This window comes from Kryptolebias marmoratus, linkage group LG4, assembly GCF_001649575.2.
Source record: "Kryptolebias marmoratus isolate JLee-2015 linkage group LG4, ASM164957v2, whole genome shotgun sequence".
In the NCBI taxonomy this organism is placed as follows: Eukaryota; Metazoa; Chordata; class Actinopteri; order Cyprinodontiformes; family Rivulidae; genus Kryptolebias; species Kryptolebias marmoratus.
The window spans coordinates 25,025,667-25,037,677 of NC_051433.1; the positions used below are offsets into that span (position 1 = coordinate 25,025,667).

The 12,011-nt window shown below is 38.5% G+C and overlaps 1 long non-coding RNA gene across 1 annotated transcript in view; it reads right to left on the minus strand.

Moving 5' to 3' along the window:
- LOC108242222 overlaps positions 1-11,704 on the minus strand; it is a 15,653-nt gene extending 3,949 nt beyond the window's left edge. The window contains exons 1-2 of the long non-coding RNA XR_005233117.1: positions 11,489-11,704; positions 11,247-11,406 (exon numbers count right to left, since the gene is read on the minus strand). This is a non-coding gene — a long non-coding RNA (uncharacterized LOC108242222). The remainder of the gene's footprint in view (positions 1-11,246; positions 11,407-11,488) is intronic.
- Positions 11,705-12,011: the final 307 nt, after the last annotated feature.

The following is a 12,011-nucleotide window of genomic DNA, read 5'->3' on the forward strand; positions in this document are numbered from 1 at the left end:
AGAGAGAGAGAGAGAGAGAGAGAGAGAGAGAGAGAGAGAGAGAGTTCTGAACTTGTGCTTTCTAGGGTTACCTGTACAAGTCTGTCACTATTGGCCAAAGCATTTTTCAGAATGCAAAGCAAAAAAGTTTTACCACATACAGTCTTGCTTCCAAAAATAAGTTTCTGTTGAAAGCTCAGCAACTTTCTCTAGGCTCAAGATAAAACACAGAACCAGCATTAAATCAAATAGGATCAACAAAAAATTAAAATGAGTGAGGAAAACAGAATATTTCATACTAACAAGTCCTCATTTTGTGTGTATCAATTTTTCGAACATTATTACAGTTATATAGTTGTTTCCATTTGAGTGTAGGCTGGAAATGCAAACCTTTGTCATTACTCATCCTCCATAGGGCAGATACTCATGGGCACTTCCATAATGAAGGTGTGAATACAAACCATTCTAAGAAATGAAAGGGGCAACACATTCACACATACATTCAAATTGAATGCAGTGTGGTCTACCTGGGATAAAACTATTGTCAGATTTCAACATGAGAAATTCATCTCCTCTGCATAATCGCCACAATTAAGTGGTGGAGAGGTTTTAGTTCCAACCATGATCCTGGGGACTGTGGTGTCTAGGGCATTATCACCTGGTAGGAACTCTCATCGTAAATTGAGGGATCAGAGTAACAGCAATTTGACTTTGATGAAGAAAAATCATCCATCATGACCTTTCAGGTTTGAAAATTATGATCTTAGTTTTAAACTGTTGCATGAAAGGTGGCAGGCAATGTGTATTTTTTAAGGAATGGTAGGCTTTTTAAAATATTGTTGTTTTATGTGTTGTTATTTTTGGTGACAGTATTGAGTAATACTGAATACACCATGTAGGCACTGTAAGCAATGTCGCTGCAATATTTGCCCATATATGGTTAGAGTTGTGTTTACGTCACAGATAATTATATGAAATAGAAAACAGACAGATTCTGACATGTTCACATCATTATCAGCTGCGGAGCTGCTCAGAGCTCTCTGCTACTCAGAATAGAGTGAACCACATCTGCTGCCACATCAAGTTTAAATAGATGCCTCTAAATCTGATTCTTATTTATATTTTACTTGCATATACAATAAAAATCCCTCACAGCTTACATCCGTACTTTAAATGTTTGCATTACAGACAGAACAGGCTGTCTGATTTTTCTCTTTCAATATTAAATTAACTCTAAAAAAGGACAAGCCAAGCTAAAAGACCACTCACACTACAAAAGATAAGCTGCCCCTCTGGTCATAGTTTTCCTCAATGAGGGTGATTTGCATGACTAAAATTAAGAAGATCTGGCAAACAAGTCCATTAAATAAATGTATGAGACGACTGGATATATTTTAATATTTAACCGTGCAAAATGTTTTTGGGTGTAAGCTTAAACTTTTAATACAAAGTTTGTTGAAACTATATACTACAGAGACTGGACCATGTAGTCTGGATTAGTAAAGGGATTGGTGACCTCTACTCAATATCCATTCCAAGTATGATGTCAGTACTGTAAGCCAATACAGTTATTGGATTATAATAGGTTCAGCTCTGCTGGGTTCTGTATTTTATTAGATTTCTTTTATTAAATGTTGTTTAAGGTTGTATTCAACTTCTGTGTTCCTTTTTTTCAAAGTGTCATTGAAGGTTGTCACGTGATAGCCAGCTTTGCATAAAATTGATGCAAATGTGTAAAACTGGGTCCCAAAGTTGCCAACAAACTGAGGCTGGATGCAAAAGGATATGAACACAGAGCCAGACTTATTGACTTCCCATTGCTCTGTTCCACAGCCCTGTGTCTAAAAGAAAGCAGATAAAGTCTCACTCATTACAGTAAGATGTGACAGCTGATACAATATTTAAGATAACAGAAATGAGATATTGGCTATTTTGATATAAAATCCATTTCAAGTCTCAAGGCAATGTAATGATGATCACAGAATCTAGCAAAAACACACTGTCAATATGTTCCAAAATAAATGACTCAGAAAACAAAGAATAGGGCAGATTGCAAACACAATGCAAGAATGTATTATGTGAGGCCTTTCATTATTTTTGCAGTTTTATTATAACTGTACCATCCTGGACAACTGTGTGTAGGAGGTGCTGTGATCTTGTCATGACTCATCACATCTTTAGGACACAAATCACAATTTGGCTGCTACCCCTCATTTTTCTATCTTCACAGTAACCATTGATATATATATATATATTCTGTATTATTATAAGATAAATAATTATCAATAAATCTAATACAAACAGTACAGTGCTGTCAAAAAGTTTGATTCTAAGGATAATGAATTAGAGACAGGAGTCACATATCCATAACTTTCCATCTCACAAGAAAACATTCCTTCTTCATGCACACAGATGTGATTAAAGCACAGAAAAGTTTTTCAAACATTTTTACACTTTTTAATAGTCTTTCAGATATACCTATTGTCAACATGCTCTTCTACAAACATAGAAAGTGCTGTTGACTTTAGGTTCAGTCATACTTCTGCCAAATCTTAAGGCTCTGTCATACTCAATAAGAAGTCAAGAAGTCATGGTCACATTCTTGTGAGACGTTTGTTTTCGCACACACCTTTCATAGTCCATGAGACATTTGGATCAGAACTCCCGGGAAGCTCCGCAGGGGCAGTTCTACACCAGTTTTGCTGGCTGGAGCCAGAGGTTTTGTCGAGAAGGCACATTCAACCAAGGGAAAAAGGCAGATTCAAACCATATATATATATATATATATATATATATATATATATATATATATATATATATATATATATATGTACATGAGTGCATTGTCCACAAGACCACCAAATATGACCACACACTAAAGCAGGAATGTTGGCAAAAGGGGATGGAAGGTAAAAGGTAATGCCATCAGCTCTGGTTTGGACTGTAAACAGTTGAGTGAAGCTGACACCCCACCCAAGTCAAAAAATCTTGCAAATGAGTGGTTAGTGCTCCGTTTGTGCAGGTTTGTGCCATTAAAATTTTCATTTGTGCAGCTTTGGTTTTTGAGATAATAAAAATTATTTTTTAGGTCATTCAGAGGTCACCATCCCCCCATCCTGCTCCAAAACAAACTAACGTGGGCTACTTTGTTAGTGCTCCATTTGTGCAGGTTTGTGCCGTTAAAACTGTTGTTTGTGCAGCTTTCCCTTATGAGATATGAAATAATAATATAATAATAATTATATATTTTTGGCCAATGACGTCACCAGCCCCCCATCTTGCTTCAAAATAAACCAAAGTGGGCTACTTCGTTAGTGCTCTGTGCCGCTATCCCTTCTGAGATATTACATAATTTTCTTTCAGGCGACAACTGACTTTACCTAAATTCTACAGATTTCAGCTGTTGTACAATGTGTTCTGAACTTCAATAAAGATTTAGAACAAGAAAAAGATTGTCTCATTTCAAGAAATGTTTTAAGATAGCAATGTTTTCTCATCAGGGGGATAATGAAAACTTGTTATTGTATTCAACTCCTTGGTATGAATTTAATCCATTCTTCAAAATTGTAACTTTTAATATCTTATAAGGGAAAGCTGCACAGTTTTAACGGCACAAACCCACTTTGGTTTGTTTAAGAGCAGGTTTTCTACTGTAAACCAGTTACTATAATCCCACGCAGAACATGAATGAGGAATCTTCCCCGATCGCTCCACTTTCCCACATCCAGTATGGCCGCGACGTCGACGTACAATTTGGCGCTCAATGGGGCGTCCACCATGTCTGTGGAATGTAGTCTGTACAAGGTATGCTTTGATTGGATGAAAAAGGCCAGTCTGTGATTGGCTGGTGGCGTGGCTCATATACATACAACTTAGGGTTTTGAGCGCAGAGAGAGCCGAGTGTGCGAGCAGAGAGCCGAGAGCACGAGCAGCCTGTCAGAGTTGAGAGATCTGTACCCTCAAATCAGTGTCACTGCGCGCTCAACCTGGTGACGCAAAAATTTTGCCATAGACCAGCTGCTTCTCAACAGAGCAGTAAAAGCAAAATGACTCCAGTAAAGCTCACTGGCTTCTCCACATAAACACACCCACAACAACTTTTAACCAATCATGCAATACTTGGCACAAACCCCTCTGAGAAACAGTTCTGCCAGAGCCTTGTGGCACGAAGTAGCGCATGAAGCTGCTACAAGAAAAAAATGACGCAATTTTTGTCACACAACCACATGAATGAGAGCCAACTTTGTGGTTTGTTATGGAGTATGACAACAGCTTTACTTCTGGGGCTTTGGTCGCTTCATACCTGTACTTTTGTAGGTAAAAAATAACCATAAAAACAACTACGGATGCCCCAATATAGATAAATTATTGCACTGTAATAAACTTTGAAAGTATTTGGTTTATCCTCATGAAAATGGTCCATTTTGGGGATTCATTTAAACATTGTGTCTAAAGCAATTTATATTGTTATATTGCTGGTACCTAGAATATGTGCAAATGTTAAATGCATGGTTGCAAAATAGAAGCCATTTGGCACCTCACTGATACAAAGCAGTGACAGCTGTGTACAAAACAGCTATCAATTTGTACAAGATAGCAATTGCTAAGTACGAGATGAGAGTACAATTTGGTTAAGGTATGAAGTGACCAGCATCTGGTGCTCTCAATAGATGCAAACTTGGTTAATTTTATCTGTAATGTTATTTTGGAAATAATAGTTTCTATGTAACTCTAAACTAAAGTGAGAGGTTCAGATCAGGGAGCAGAAGTTTGGTTTCATGCCCAGAAAGAGTGTGACAAATGCAGTTTTTGCACTGACAGTGTTGGTAGAGAAGTACGAAGAAGAGCAGAAAAAGCTGCACTGAGTCTTTGTGGACCTAGAGAAGCAAATGATAGGGTGCCAAAAGAGGAATTGTTGTACTGCGTGAGGAAATCAGGAGTGGCAGAAAAGCATGTGAGGGTGGTGCAGGACATGTATGAAGACAGTGAGATGGTTTGGACATGTGATAAGGAGAGACAGATATATTGGACGCAGGATGTTGGAGAAGGAGCTGCCAGGCAGAAAGAGAAGAAGAAGATCGGAGAGAAAATTCATGGATGTAGTGAAGGAGGACATGAAGATGATTGGTGAGACAGTAGAGGAGGCAGGACAGAGTGAGATGGAGACAGATGATCTGCTGTGGCGGCCCATGAAGGGACCAGCCGAAAGGCAAAGAAGTTTCTATATAACTCATAATACTGGTAGACTTATCATTTGTGTGTAGTTTGAGTTATAGTAATAGTACTCATATCACTTTGGCCAGAGAGCGGTTCAGCACTCAGAACAATAAAAATAAGAACTGGATTAACATTTCCTGCGATTTCACAGTGGCAGTAGCTGAATTAGTTAATAATGCTACCATTTCTATCTAATTTGCAGCTAATAAAGTCATTTTAGAAAAATGAAAAGTAAATTTATGCTAGAAATAGTTGTGATACTTTTTGAATTATACCACAAGAATTTGTATTTTTTATGTTGTGATGAACTAATTTTTGTTTCAACCAGTATAATTGTGCATATCAAAAAACAGGAACTGTAACACAGTTTTGAGATTTATTATATGTAATACACTGATTAGCACTCAACAAGATTGAATAAATGAAAGAATAAACAGAGTATTATCATGACAGTAAAAGTTGTTTCTGTGCAGATAGATAAATAGATCACAATCCTAAATTTAGCAGGCTCACAGTTCTAATTGAACTTGTCGTTATTGCTGTCAAGTTATTTTTGAATAGTGTTATTAGACACCAACAAAACCATAACCTATACTCTGCTGTAAACTTATCTTGCTATTAATTACCATCTATTTTGGATTCATTGGACCCCCTCCAATTTTATAGTCCCATTAATCACGACAGTCAGCATACCAGTCACTCTCCTGGCAGAGTTAATTGTAGAACAGTGATGAAGCTACAGTGGCCTTATGAGAATTACAGTAATGTGTGATTGATTAGCAGTTAAAGGATCATTGATTTACCGGTGTCTGACTGCTGTATAAGCACCATTTGATGAGCATTGTTAGACAGCAGCAGATGCCTTTACCCCAGCCCTGGTCCCTTAACACAGAGGTCAAATGTAAGATTTAGTGGTTACCTGGCTTTTTTCAAACCTGAAAGCAGGGTCTCCATAAATGACGATCTAGTGATTTTTTTTCTTCTTTTTTCTATTCAGCCTAACTAACGACAGAGGTAGTGAATCCATCAAAAAAAAACAATTCAGAATACATAAATTGTTGATGTTTATAAGAACAATGAAATGTAAAATGTGGTATTTTGTGAGTTTGCTTCCTGGTTACCCTTTCCAGCCAGACTAACCGCCCACAGCTGCGGAGAATCAAGGTCATCAGGGTGCTGGGAACTTAAGGCTGCAGTGAGGGTCTGATCAGCGCTGGAGCATTGCTTGCCTTTGGTAAAGCAACTCGGCCTCTACCAAGTTCTGTCTCCCTGTGCCTGCTAACATTTTTTGTATCCTCTGTATGCTCTCAGAGTTACCTGCTTCCTGGAATCCTGTCCGGTCTGTGTCACTCTCCACCTCTCGAAGGAGAATCCAGAGAGCCGCTAACCTGATTCAGCTTGTGCTGCTGCCTGTCTGCCTCCATCAAGGAACCAACTCTCCTCGCCCTCTCCTCAGTACGGAGTCCTCCCCTCAAACCCGTAAGAGAGAGACATTCAGCATTAAACCTGCAACATTCCCTACCTGCTTCCGTAAACCTTTACTTACTAAGAACCTTTCCTTCCGGATCCACACCTCCCTCCCTCCTTGCACCGTAAATAAAGTCACTTACCTTTATCGCTGCCTCCTGAGTCTGTCTGTCGCCAAGCTGCTCGCATTTGACAAATCCGTGAAACCTGACATAAAATCACAATGTTCCTTAAAGAACATAAATAATAAAATTTAAAGGCCTAGCATTCATTGAAGAATTGCATATAACTATTGGCGGTTCTAGCATGAATGCCACCTCCCCCTGCCCCGACTACACCACCCCTACCCGCACATACACAAACGCACACTATTTGACAACCCCAATCCAACTGCCCATGCCTGAGGGGAACGCTTCAACACACAATTAGCAAAATGAGAGTCAAATTTTAGTCCCAAAATCATTTTTTAAAAATTATTTCTACAATAAAAATTTTGGCTAATGAACACAGATTGTACACATCTAAAATATGTGGTTCTACAGTTAAGAATTCCATTTCTGCCCAAAGTATTTATTCGAAACACAAATAAACAGGAAAAGTGATGTCAATTGTCTGACGATGAATGATATTTGTGTAAAATAATAGTGAATGTAAAGAATGTCATTCTGGTTATACAGGCAGTGTTCATTCTGACCAGAAAAAAAAATAATTAGAAATATCTGCATTACATATCCAATCTTACTGTTAAAAAAAATACACTTTTTTTTTTTTTTACTTTTCATAATGATAGGTGAAGCTCTGCCTTTTGGACCCCACATCCCTGGAACCTATCTTCCATGCACCTCCCTCTTCTCTTTCTTCCCCAACCATGTGGGACACCTCAGCAGCAACAGAGACACTGCACAGCACACAGCTGCACCCACTCTCCAAATTGACTCCACTCCCCAAACTGTCAGGAAACACAGTAGAAAACTCATTCAGGGCACAAACAGCAAATACCTTTTTATTTTTCCCCAAGTGCTCATGCCACCCCCTGCAAGATGTTGCTCTGGGCGGTGAGCCATAACAAAATCAAAATCCACTACTGTCTTTTATGCTGGAGTTTTAAACAAAAATAATTTTTTTGGTGAGAAAGGATGGAGTAAAGCTGTTTTGTGCAAACCTTGTAACATTATGTGCAATCTCATGTGGCATTGCGAGATCTTGTGAGATGTTTTAGTACTAAGAGACTTTGTGGACGAATGACTCTGTCATGTACGATGGAGATGACGGAGACAAACCCAGATTGCAGACTCATTTCAAAAAGAAACTAATTTATTAAACTAAAGAATAAACAAAACAAAAAGCTGACGTGGCAGCAAACAAATAAAAACAAACTAAATCAAAAACCGAAACAAGAACAGAAACACAAACAGGCACAGGAAATCACAGGACCGGGAACGGGCAGGACAGAAACAAACAAACAACAATGGACCAGTGGAGTAATAGAGAAAGTGACCGGGTTTTAAAGCTCTGAGGATAATCAGGTAAGTGGGAACAGGTGACATGATTACAAAATTTGGAAAGGTGTAGGTGGGCGTAGCAGGGAGACAGAGAGAGATAGACAGAGGAGGGAGGAGAAAGTGAAAACACGAAACGAGACAGAAACTAAACACAAACCAGCAAACTAAATAAGAATAAAACAAAAACCAAAACACAGGAAAAAACCCAAATCCCCACAGACTCTCAGCTTCTACACCAAAATTATCTCAATATCTGTAAAACTGTCTGAGTAATAAGCACTTTGTGTTTGCCTAAGTTGATTAGCTTTGGTAGCCATTTTGAATTAGATTGACTCCAAATGTTAATGAGTTGTAGATGCACAGCTCAGGATTACGTTTTGAGAGTTTCACTAACTTCTGTCCACTGGTCCAAGGTTCACTCTGGTTTCCTTTACAGTTTACTTTGTGATGAAAAAGAACAATGTCAATTTATAGCAGCTTTACTTTACTTCAGATTGGATGCTTCTGTTGTTGGAATCCAATCTGCAGCGGTTTATTATATAGATGTTTGCCCACCCTACAAATATCACCACCAGCTACCACTGGAGGCATCTATTACAGTGCATGATCTAAGCTTAAACATTTTGGGGAAAATAGTATCAAATTCCATAAGGAGGACCACAAAGCATTGCGCCTACGGTACTTGTAAAAGTGACTCACAATACAGCCACTGTCCTCACTCAGGAGGGGTATTTTTTTTTCCACTTTTTCAAAGCTGAACACACAACCAGAAAAGTGTGATTTTGCTGGATTTGAGTAATGGCACAAGCTGGATTTGACCGGGGCAAAGTGAGACCATGGATTTAGTGTGCTCCTAACATTTCATTGGAAGAAAAGGACCATCAGAGGGCCACCCTGATCCTAACCCTGCACTTGCCGTCCTTGAAAAGGTACAGTAAGCTTTTTTCACTGAACTGGTAGTTTTACTTCTGTAGGATCCATTCTACTGAAGTCTCTCATACAGTTGTGTTAGTTTTATATTCAGAAAAAAAAGGTTTATATTCAGCTGCCCAAGCCTAAGAGAACTTGTTTCTCCGATCAGCAGATGTGCTCTGACAATAATTCAGCGCAACTGATTAAAAGTAAATTTAACTAAAGAATTTTGTAATTTTTCATTCTGTGATAATTATCCAAACTAGTGGCCCGAGCAATAAATCCAGTAAAAAAAACTATGCAGATGCTATATGCGGCAAGCACAAGCAAGAATACACCAGTACAAACACACCAACCTTTTCAGCAATTCCACCAACTTTCCAGTCTGTTAAAGACCTTGACACTCTAACCAATGTTTCAACTGAACGTTTGTGTAATTCCTGAAGTCAGCTGTGTCCAACTTTGTGCCAGAAGATAACGCAAACTGAGTCTCTGATTTGAAGCCATGTTGTTTGTACAAACATCTGGATTACTTGTGATATACTCATGGGAGTAGGTTCAGACTAGTCACTTATTTTTTAGTTTGTTGTCACTAACCTTAATGGTAAATGGCTTTCTCTAGTCCAAAGACCCCAAAATGCTTCACACTACAATCATGCACCCATTCATACACTGGTGGCAGTAAGCTACACTGTAGCCACAGCTGCCCTGGGGCGGGCTGCCAGAAGTTAGGCAGCCATCACACCGGTCTATGGTAAAACAGCTGGTCTATTCTATGGTACAAAACTAGCAATAGCTCATTTATAACCAATTACCTAAATGTTTTTGTGTAATGTTATTAGTTATTAATAAACACTAAAGGAAGTTGCCAATTTTCTTTGCAAGTTTAACAAGTCGTACAGTGCTGTGCTAAAAAAAAGTGAAAAGAAAACTGAAATGCTACATTTCAGGTACTCCACAGGAATGAAAAGATAATTTGAAAAAGACTGAACAAGTACAACTTTTTGGAAAGGTTGCCAAGAGCAAGTGTTCTCTCTAAAAGGAATACAGCAGGACGGCTTTATTTTTAAAACAGAATTTTAGCAAATCATAAAATTTCTAAAGCATTTGGTCTTGTATGTGGTCTGCCCAGTTACAAGACATGTTTGCTCACAGGTTTTATTAAAATTTAAAACCACCTATTAGCAGAAACACCTTATGCTAACTGTCAGGATGGTGGTAAAGGGATCTTGATTTGGGCTTTTTTTTTGTATAACAACACATGGGCACCTTGCAGTCATTGAGTCAACCATAAACTCCTCTGTAAAGAAGAGTATTCCATATTCCAGAGTCAATAGTGAGGCCATCTGTACAGCAGCTGAAGCTTGGACTCAACTGGACAGCAGGACAATGATCTGAAACGCAGCAGCAAATCCACAGTACAATAACTGAAAAAAAAAAATATTAAGTTGTTGGAGTGGTCCAGTCAGAGTCCTGACTTTAATTTGACTAAAATGCTGAAAGCCTTAAGAAAGTTGCGTAGAGAGAAATGCCCACAAACATTAGTAAAACCATGCATTTTGTATGGACTTTGTTTACTAAACACTTGAAGATGTAAATTAGCTTATGACTAATTTTACCGCAACACATCTCCCTCATTTGAGTGTAATGTTTTGTGCATTGTCACCATTAAATAAACTAAACTAAAACCAATGGGACAAAATTCTACAAACATGAAAGAGGCAGCGAAAGAGTGGTGCAGTGGTTAGCGCCTCACAACAAGGTCACAGGTTTGTCTTTCAGCCATTGTGTGTGGAGTTTGCACGTTCTCTCAAATAGAGGTAAAAAACAAACAAACAAAAAAAACTACCAAAATACTGTCTTAAGTAAATGTACAGTTAGTCTGTTGAAATTTTTTTGAATACAAGTAAAGTTACTTGTGAAAAAAAAAAAAAATCTACTCAAGAAAAATAAAAGTAAGTAATGAAAAACTTTAAGTAAAATATACTTTTGACAAGAACCAGAGTTTTTGTCATAGGAGCGGTACCGAGACAGCGTAAAAGGTAAGTGTTTTTAATTTACAGAGGAAGAACACCCAGGAGGATCTGCAACGGCAAAAAGGAGCAAGGCGAGTTGCGGGTACAGGTCGGTTTGTTTTTTCGGCAAAGTGAGTTCTTTGAGAGTAACAACCTGTGTCTTACAGATCCGATGGGGCGGCATGGTGTGGAGCCGAAGCAGAGGTAATCCAGGATGAAGAGGTTTCCAGGAATCCAAGAGAAGGTAAATCCACCGGGCAGGTTGCAAAGGTAAGTTCCAGACATACAAAAACAGCAAACAAGGGCAGCATAACCTGAGGCAAAGGGTAAGCACAAAAAACAAGGTTATCGTAACCATAGACTTGATAACAAGGCTAAACTGGCTGTGGCTCTAACCCATAAGGCGTGATGCTCCAGCAGAGATCTGGAACCAACTGGAGGCTTAAATACCAGTGCTGCTCATCAACTGGAATCTGCTTCAGCTGGGAAGGAAAAGGTTAGTAGTACTGCCAGCAGGGAGGAGACAAAACTCCAGATCCCCACAACTTTGTTCACCGCAGGAGAGATTCCCTGGAAAACAAGGACAAGATTGTTTTTATTTTTCAAAGAAGCGCTTAAACAAAAAGCCTCATAATTTAATATGCAATACCAAATTACAACAAGTTCACATATGATATTTAAAACATTTAAAGGGAATAAATTGTCATTTCAGTTCAGAATACATGGCGCTCAAAAAAAAAAACAACATATTGAACAAACCACAAAGCAGTTAATAGAAAAACTCGTAAACTACCTGCCCCACTCCAGATTTGGTTACAGTTCATTCTTGTGGCTACAATGAGACAGTTCTTGCTCAGAGACATATAAGATGGTGTAAACATGACTTAAAATAGTGGAAGGTATGAATAAAAATATTCCT